The sequence below is a fragment of the Mustela nivalis genome (genome assembly GCF_964662115.1).
Source record: "Mustela nivalis genome assembly, chromosome: 16".
Lineage (NCBI taxonomy): Eukaryota > Metazoa > Chordata > Mammalia > Carnivora > Mustelidae > Mustela > Mustela nivalis.
In genome coordinates, this window is record NC_139035.1 from 49,142,251 (window position 1) to 49,152,012 (window position 9,762).

The 9,762-nt window shown below is 37.5% G+C and overlaps 1 long non-coding RNA gene across 1 annotated transcript in view; it reads left to right on the top strand.

The window, feature by feature from the left end:
* LOC309850273 overlaps positions 1–9,762 on the top strand; it is a 171,255-nt gene that overhangs the window by 44,698 nt on the left and 116,795 nt on the right. The gene's annotated exons all lie outside the window — the stretch shown is intronic.

The following is a 9,762-nucleotide window of genomic DNA, read 5'->3' on the forward strand; positions in this document are numbered from 1 at the left end:
TTAAGTGTAAATTTTACACTTCAGATGTATGCAGTTTATTGTACACCAATTCTACCTCAATAAAGGTGTTAAAAAAGAAACAGTAGTTAAGGACCTGAATCATAGTGATGCTTTGAGTAAACTGCTCACCAGTGAGTTTGACCCAGCAACCAATAGGCCTTCACTTTACCATCAGGCCTAGGAAATGAGCCACGCTATGCATTCAACAAGAGAGATGTTTATCAGCCCCAAAAAGAGGAACATTAATAAGTACACTTATTAATGCAGTGGGAGTTCCCCAAGAAGGATACTTTTCAGAAGCACTGCACATGAAGTCTGGGGCTGGGGGGAAGTGAGAGATTCTCCAATCTGAGGGAGATGGATTTAAATTTTAGTGACTTCTCCAGGAGAGCGCAGCTATTAATCGGAACAATGAAGAAGGCAAGTGCTTTTGGAGAAGGGGTCAGCGAGCTGCTCTTGAAGTCTAGGTGAGCTTGATGATGTGTTGCTGGAATGAATATTGGGGAAGGGCCTTAACGCCTTCAGGGGGGATAGGGGACCAGGCATAGAAGCAAAAAGAACAAGAAGTGTATGGACAAGACATTTAGTGCAAACACAGAGATGGAGAAGAGCAGTGAGGAATATAGTCAGAAACGTTTATCTAAAATGAAAGAATAATAAATGGAATGGATTCTAGGATTCTAGAAGGTGGATAATTCTTTCCTTATCTGACAGAGATCACTTTCTAATAAACAGTTCATGTTACCAAATAGCATATGCGCACAAGTGTCTGTAGATAAGGAGTTTTTGTTTTTTACTTGAACAAACCAAGCAGTAACATACTATGTAATACTTGTATAAATATTACATATAAAAAAACTTAAAAACATAGTTTCTGGCTTATGTTTTTGAGATTATTCAAAGGGTCTCTAAGAATATGATTTTTTGTTTTGTTGTTTTGTTTTTTTGTTTTTATAATGCACCTATTCTCTTCCCTTATATAGGTTATATAACCTTTTATAGGTTACTATAAACTCTTGGTTTGAATTTAGTGCCGGGAAGTTCTTTTTTTTTTTTTTTTTTAAAGATTTTATTTATTTATTTGACAGACAGAGATCACAAGTAGGCAGAGAGGCAGGCAGAGAGAGAGGAGGAAGCAGGGCTCCATCCTAGGACCCGGGATCATGACTTGAGCCAAAGGCAGAGGCAAAGGCTTTAACCCATTGAGCCACCCAGGCGACCCCGGGAAGTTCTTTGAAGGGTTGACATTTTTCTTTCTAGGCAATTGACATAATGGCAGACACGTAATTTACTATTCTTTGTATCATTATTGGACCTTATTATGAGGTTATACAAAACTAAATTTGAATTTTAGTGGCATCAATGTGTTTTCTTGTAGTAAAAATTTTGCATCTTTTATTTTAGACATCTGGAAATTTTCTGCTTTCCTCTGTTATATCTTTTCTCGTAATCTATTTTAAATTCTTTTGGAAAGAGGAGTGATATAAGTCATTTGACACATAAAAGTAATTTGTGTATAAATGTAAAAAGTACACTTATTAATATAAATTTAAGTTTGCTTAGTTAGCATGCAAGGCCACAAGCATTATGCATATCTTTAAATGCTAATCAGCTGAACATTGTCTTAAGGCATATGTGATTATAGGATTGAATTCTACTCATATTTATGAATTATTTAAAATTCCCAAGGTAAACTGTATTCTTATAACAAAACAAATAGAGCCAACATCTATTATCTGTTTATCTCTGAATGTATCGTTTCCCTTGTTTTTTAGAATAATCATGGGAAGTAGAAAATATCCATGAGAAAATCGAGAGAAAATTGTCTAGTATCTTACAGTTTAAGGCACCAAGTTTGTTGCGTTACACTTTAAATGGAGCCAAGATTATTCACTATTTATACCTTTGTGGAGAGACAGAAATTGCTTCCTATCATCATTTGTTCAGAAACAGAAGACATCTGGTAGAAGACTGTGTTGAAATCGTTTGGCTGGGGAAAAAAGTGAAAAAAAAAAAACCATCCATTTTAAAAGCCTGCCAGATGGTTGAAAAGAATGCCTTTACTGATTGGTGGGACAATTTTTCTTAACTACTGGGCTGTTTCTGAGAACAAAATGCTCAAATGAGCAGGGAGCTTCAGAAAAAAGCACAGCCATACACCACAATGGCTCAATAGGAGCTTCCAAACTTTTCAGTCCTCAACTAAGAACACAGGTTTTCTGAGTAAAAGGAGAATAGCGTACTTCAGATTTTAAACTCCAAATCTTGGTAAAATACACTGTTACTAAATTTTAAGGGCCAAATTGTCACTAGTTTTCACACTTACCGGAAAGGGAATGTGTCCTGAGAATGAATAACCAAGCACACAATTATCTTTTTTTTTTTTATTTAATTTAATTTTTTTCAGTGTTTCAAAACTCATTGTTTATGGACCATACCCAGTGCTCCATGCAATCCATGCCCTCTTTAATACCCACCACCAGGCTCACCCATCCCCCACCCACCACCTCCAAAACTCTTTGTTTCTCAGAGTCCACAGTCTCTCATGGTTCATCTCCCCTATGATTTCCCCCAACTCACTTCTCTTCTCCATCTCCCAGTGTCCTCAATGTTATTCCTTATGCTTCACAAGTCAGTGAAATCATATGATAACTGACTCTCTCTGCTTGACTTATTTCACTCAGTATAATCTCTTCCAGTCCCAACCATGTTGATACAAAAGTTGGGCATTCATCCTTTCTCATGGAGGCATAATACTCCATATGGACCACATCTTCTTTATCCATTCATCTGTTGAAGGACATCTTCGTTCATTCCACAGATTGGGGACGTGGCCATTGCTGCTATGCACATTGGGGTACAGATAGCCCTTCTTTTCACTACATCTATATCTTTGGGGTAAATATCCAGTAGCAAGCACGTGATTATCTTTGATTGAAGTTCCTTTCAGAACATTTTGGGATGAGAGTCCTTTCCATATGCAACTTTGGTTGATGTTATACTTGTATCATCCTAGATTGATTTAAAAGGGAGAATTGCTTTACAAAGAAGAAGCTGCTATTTTCCTTTGTCTTGGACTGAAAAAGAGGCATCTTACTGTGCTTTTTGAAAGCCTTGAATCTAGGCATTGTTCGCTGGCTTTCTTCTCTCTTAGATTTCAGCTGCTCTGGATGCTTTTCCAGAAACATCCAGACCTAACCATGACCTTCTCTATGATCAGGGCAGGGCCAGAGTTTTGTAGTCAGAGCTAGCGTCTAGTCTTTGTCTTGAGGTTACTGCTATGTGCCCTGGGGAAATTACCTAGTCTGCCTAAATTTCAGTTTGGCATGGAGTTGTTTTGAGGACTAAATGAGAAAATATTATGTTCAATATTCAGTAAGGGGTCTCAGTAGTAATAAAGATGGTCATTATCTGCCATAATGACAAACATTCATTCTTCCCTATTTACCTTCTCTATTAAAATACATAAATATTTCTAAATGTTTCTAAATCTCTAAGTATGGTTTCTTGCTCCTATCTGAATCTCTTCTACAAAGGCACAGATTTAAGGGTCTGTCCTGTCTTTGTTTTTCAACATTGTCTGTGTGTATCTTAGCTCGGGCTACCATAAGGCAATACCATGGACTGGGTGGCTTAAAAACCAGAAATTTATTTTCTCATAGTTCTAGAGAACTGGAAGTTGAAGATCAAGGTGCCAGCATTGTTGGTTTCTGGTAAGTGTTCTGTCCTTGGGTTGCAGATGGCCACTTTCTCACAGTGTTCTCACACATAAGAGGGGGAGAGGGAGAGAGAGAGAGAGACTCTCAGGTATCTCTTTTCCTAAGACATTCATGCCATCATGAGGGCCCCACACTTACGACCTCATCTAAACCTAATCACTCTCAAAGGTCCCATCTCCTAATATTATCACATCAGGGATTAGGGCTTCAACATATGAACTTGTGAGGATACAATTCAGTCCACAGCAGTATCTGAGTACAAAGACCTTCTTGTTTTACCTTTGTAAGTTCTTGGTGCTCAGTGCAGTGTTTTCCAAGGGAACAGGAAGTTGAACTTGTGCTTTGGCCTAATTAAGTGACCAGTTCAATCTTTGAGCTTCTCAAAGTGACACAGGAGCTCTGCCAGTACGAACTATAGACTGTAAGGCTGAAAAATCCTGAGGCCATAGGGTCACATGAAAAAATAGGACACAACCACACTTCCTTTGGTGGTACTTCAGGGAAATGATTTGAGGTGGGACCACCGATGTGTGTCGGGGTTGGGGAAATGTTCCCTCTGGTAGTCAGTAGAATGTAGCAGTTAACAGCACAGACCCCAGAACTCAGATGGCCTGAGTTTAAATGCCAGCTCTGCCACTTCCAAGCAGTATATACGCATGGGCCTTAATTTTCCCTGTAAAATATCCTGTAAAATAAGGATAATTATAGTATCTTTCTCAGAGAATTGTTATAAAGATTATAGGACACATACTCATTCACACACAAACACACATGCACGTAGAGTCTCTCCCTCTCTGTCTGTCTCTCACTCTGTGCTTAGAGCAGTCTCTGGCACACAGTAAGGGTTGCAGAAATGTAATTATTTTTAATATTATGTGTTTGGGGAAACAAGACTTTGAATATGTGTCCTTGTCATCAGCTTTCCTAAATACCTACAGGAGGGACCAGATCAGGCTGGGTTCAGGCTGACTTGAACTGACGAAGTACACTCCATTTTTGAGCATCTCTCATCTTCTAGTCTCTTTGGACAAATGAGAAGGAGTTAGAGTCCAACTCTAGACTCTATGATAAAAGCGAATATATGGTTTTCTATTTTACTTGTCAGTGAACGGATTAGGGTATATACACAACTGAGGTATTTATCCAGGGGAGAAGCCTTTGATTTCAATTTATTCTACCTTTGTGAGCTTTGTCTTTTTTTTTTTTTTCTTTTCCAAGAATTTATACAGGCAGGATAACTCTAGTTACCGGTGAAAATATGCACTGTTATCACTTCATATTGTTAGTCAACACATGATGGGTACTTACTTGCAGAAGGAAAATTTTGAGATGGGGAAAGATAAGAAGCTTGATTTGGACTATTACAAAAGTTTGTGTTGTACTGATAGGTCTGATTGTTACAGGAGTGTGTGGACAGCCAGGGAAATGGAAATACATACTTGTTGCTCCCCCACAGGGTTATTTCTGTACCTGATTAGAAATCTGCCCAGCAGAATCTGTACACCATGTGATTATGTTTCTAACAGCAAGAGCTACCTTTCATTAAACATGAAAGCTCCCTTTCCTCGGTAAATAGTTACGTGCAAGCATTTTGTATATATTGTCTTTGAAAAAAGACATTTTAGGGGCACCTGGGTAGCTCAGTCAGTAAAGCATATGCTTTTAGCTCAGGTCATGAGGACAGGGTCCTAGATCAAGGCCCAGACTGGGCTCCCTGCTCAGCGCGGGGTCTGCTTCTCCTTCTTCCTCTGGCTCATGCGTGTGCTCTTTCTCTCTCTGTCAAATAAATAAAATCTTAAAAAGAAAAGAAAAGAAAAGAAAAGAAAAGGAAAGAGACATTTTAGTTGTGCCAGGATATCTTCCCAGAATATAGGGGGTGGATTTTACTTCACTTTTCTGACTTCCGTTAAACTGTGGCATTTAGTTAGTGTCGGGGGTCATTGGGAGAAACCCTCCATAATGAATTTATCTGTCACCATAAATTTACACAGAAGTACAGACATTTCCTCTGAGGAAAAGGACTCACACCAATGCCTTCCTTCTGCAATTCAGAAGTGTTACACATTTTTCATTGACATATGCAAACTTCATTATAGTTTGCTGTTAGAAAAGAGCATTGAGGATCCTGAGAGTGAATTCATCTTGACCAGAGTGGAGGTGACTAGTGGATGAGATTCAGCCTGAGGGTCTGGAGGTTGAAGGGAAGTGCTGGTGCTGACTGGGAAGTAACTGACACTGGAAGTACACAATTCTAGTCAGAACACTCAAACCTGAGAGTAGCGTGTGCACGTGCATGTGAGTGTGTGTGTTGAGAGAGAGAGAGTGTGAGTGGGGAGAGTCACAGGGAGAGGGAGAGAGTGAAACTTAAGTAGGCTCCATGCTTGGTGTGGAGCCTGACACAGGGCTAGATCTCATGACCCTGAAATCAAGAGTTGGAGGCTTAAACGACTGAGTCACCCAGGCACCCCAGCAGTGTCTGTGATACTTCATCAAAGATCTTACCACATTTGGCACGAGGTCTGTTTTGTCATGGAGCACTTCTGTTTGAAGCTACCTTATAAAGAAGGTGTATTTATCCAGCTTTGTTGAGAGCTGACCTTTGCGACACCTATTGGTGAGATCCAAATTTCTGCCGTCAGCCACGTGGAGAGAGTGACAGGAGTAGTATGCCAGATCTAGATCCTATTCTGACAAGTTCTGCTTCTGGACCTTGTAATGTCCAAGGCAGGAACTCTGATTTTGAGTGTTTATAAAGTTGCCTGGCTAGGCTCTGGGAAATATTTTCAGATAGTGTTCTGTTACTTCTTATATCCTGAAGGAAGATACCTTATTTGAGACATCATTTTAAATGTCATTGTTATTTCATTTGCCTTCAAGGATAATTAAAATTTAGTCTATTTTTAAATTGGAGTGCCGTTGTAATTCACGTTCACTGATTTTGGCAAGCATTCTCCTATTGTTAATGATTTTCCATTTACTTATTTGGTACTTTCCAACACGAGAAGCAGAAAAAGATTTGGTATTAAATAAACGTGTTCTTAAGTCACATGTATAGCAGGGAAAAAAATCAATGGAATATTTAGGTAAGTGAAGACTTTGAAATTGGACTTGATCAATTTATAATGGATGATGAATGAGACAATTTAAAGGTGGACAAATACCAAAAATGAGACAGATGACTTTTGGTCCATAACAAAGAGCTTTTTGGTATTGATGAATTGAGGAGGTCTGTATTGACTTTTTGCCTGTGACCTTACAGGAGTGATAAAAACTGAGAAGATAAGCCAGACATTAATTATGAGTGATATTTCCAGATATTAATCACAAGCAACTCCATTTGGATTTTTTTTTTTTTTTTTTTTTGGTTATTGATGTGGATTTAGTGATGGTGTTTAGTTAAATATTTTTTTAAAGGCTTATTTATTTATTTATTTATTTGTCATAGAGAGAGAGGGCAAGTGAGCCCACAAGCAGGCAGACCATCAGGCAGAGGTGGAGAGAGAAGCAGGTTCCCTGCCGAGCAAGGAGCCTGATGTGTGACTCGATCCCAGGACCCTGGGATGGTGACCTGAGCCAAAGGCAGTGGCTTAACCAACTGGGCCACCCAGGCATCCTTAGGTAAACATTTTTATTGTTATGTTACTTTACCTATTAACTGTCTCAACATTTTGGCTTAATGTATTTAAAGATTAATTAAAATGAATTCCAGGAAGCTGAAATGATGATGACTGGTTTCCATCTTGATTATGATATGTAGCATTGGATAATTGAAAGAAACTTAAGAAGTTGGTTTTATAAAGAGAATAAATAAAAATATTAACTGTCTCCTAAATATTTGATTGGAAATCATAACAAATGTTAATATTGATGTGAGATCACTGAGCACAATGGCCAAGAAAGAATTCTGGAGAAGTTGTAGGGAGCACCTTAGTTTATTTAAGTAGCACAGGGACAGAACCTGTAGGCAGAAACAGCTATACTTTTGTCATACAAAGCTGGTGGTTATATGCTCAATGTTCAAGGAAGAGAGGATGTGCAGGGAATATCAGATCATAAATGTCTTCTTCGAATTTCTACTCATGAAGCTACTTTCACAAGATTTCTCTGGTGCTTAACATTCAGTTCTATATTAATTATTGGTGAGACAGGCAGGCAGTCAGGTGACCCAGTGAGAATGCAGCAACCAGCACATGTTTGATCCTTATTGGAACTACACAGGCTATAGGTCAGCCTTCAGGGCTGAAGGTGAACATTTTTCTGCTTCTATCTCTCATCAATATAAGTGCCTTCAATTAACTGATTAAAATTCTTCTTATTTTTGAATTATCAGATTTTATGTAAGATTAATAAAAAGTATAAGAAAGTTGAGCTGTGATGTGGTTACGGGATATTATGTACTCTAGGTCAAATGTTCCTTTAAATTCTTAAAACAGCATAAATCTGACTCGTCAAGAAATCAAATGTGCTTTCCTGAAAAGGGCACTGTTATTAGATTTTTAAAAGATTTGAAACTATTTAACTTGTTTCTTCTGGCTATCGTAAGGCATTAAAACCAATTTTATGTCTTGATGTTTGATTTGTTCTGTTTACCTCAGATTACTTTGACTAGTAAGTGAAGGAAATAAAAGGAAAGTCGTGTTCTAGAAAGAACAGAAAGCAAATGAGGTCAGTGAACATGAATAATATCTGTGAATAGAAATTTGTAATATATCAGTTTTATATTTTATGAAGACAAATGGTGGTTATAGTTACAAGTCAAATCATTACAGTAAATTTTCTATATGTTTTCTATGTTAAAAATGGGTAAATAATAACTTTTTACAGAAGTCTCACTGATGTTGTTACTCAATCACCAAAATAAAGAGACCTGTAAAGTCAAATAAGGACTTCTGGATAACCAAAAACAGTAACACAAAATCCACATGTACTCTTTTATTTTGCACAAATCTCTTAATTATAGATGAACACTCCAGCTGTCACTTACAGGCATTATCCTTCCATTTTACACTCAGAACTACCCTTCCCTTTTTAATCCATCCCTCAGAAGGTTAGAAATGGGAAATCAAAGCAGAGGAGAATGAGAGGTGACGGAGGCACAGAAAACACCTTTGGTAAAAAAAGCAATCCCTAGAGCTAAGCAGGGAAATCATCATCAGCATTATCTATCTGTGATGACGTCTCTCTCTCTCTCGTGCTTTAGCAATCATCTATAGATCTTTGATAATTTTCTGTATCAACTTGACTAGGTCATGGTACTCAGATATTTGATCAAACACTGTAGATGTTCCTGTGAAGGTATCATTTAGACAAGATAAATATTTAAATCAGTAGACTGTGAGTAAAGCAGATTACCTTCCATAATGGCGGGCTTCACCCAAACAACTGAAGACTGTAGGAAAAAAAGACTGATGTTGTCTAAGGAAGAGGAAATTCTGTCAGTAGACTATCTTTGGATTCAAGCTTTAATATTAATCTTCCCAGAATCTCCATGTGTTGATGTGACTTTGGACGTGCCAGTGTCTACAATCACGTGAGCCTTAAGATAAATCATGGTCTCTTTCTCTGTTTATTTATACACAGCCTATTGGTTTTTTTCTGGAGAACTCTATCTACCTTCTATCCATCTATCTATCTATCTTTCTATCCATCATCTATCTAAGATTTACAGCAGTCATAGAAACCTAAAAAGAATTTTGAGAAGGTGTTATTTAACATTAGAGCTAAAAAAATAAGAAGACATTTGAAACCTCTAATTTAACTATAAACACTTTTCAAGTTATTAGCAAATAGTTTTACCTATCTCAGAAGGACCTGACGTTATCAATGAATTAAAGCACAGCGTATTAAGCTAATTGTTATAGTAAACATCAAGCAAGTATCAGTTGTATCATTACTATTTAAGGAAGATCATCTTATGAATATATACTTGAATTTATTAGAATTGTGGCTTTTATTAAGAAGGAATTAGAATTTTTTTGGCTAAAAGTATATGAATGCAAGCATTTTATCCCAAATGACTCATTTTTTCTAAACAAGTTAGCAA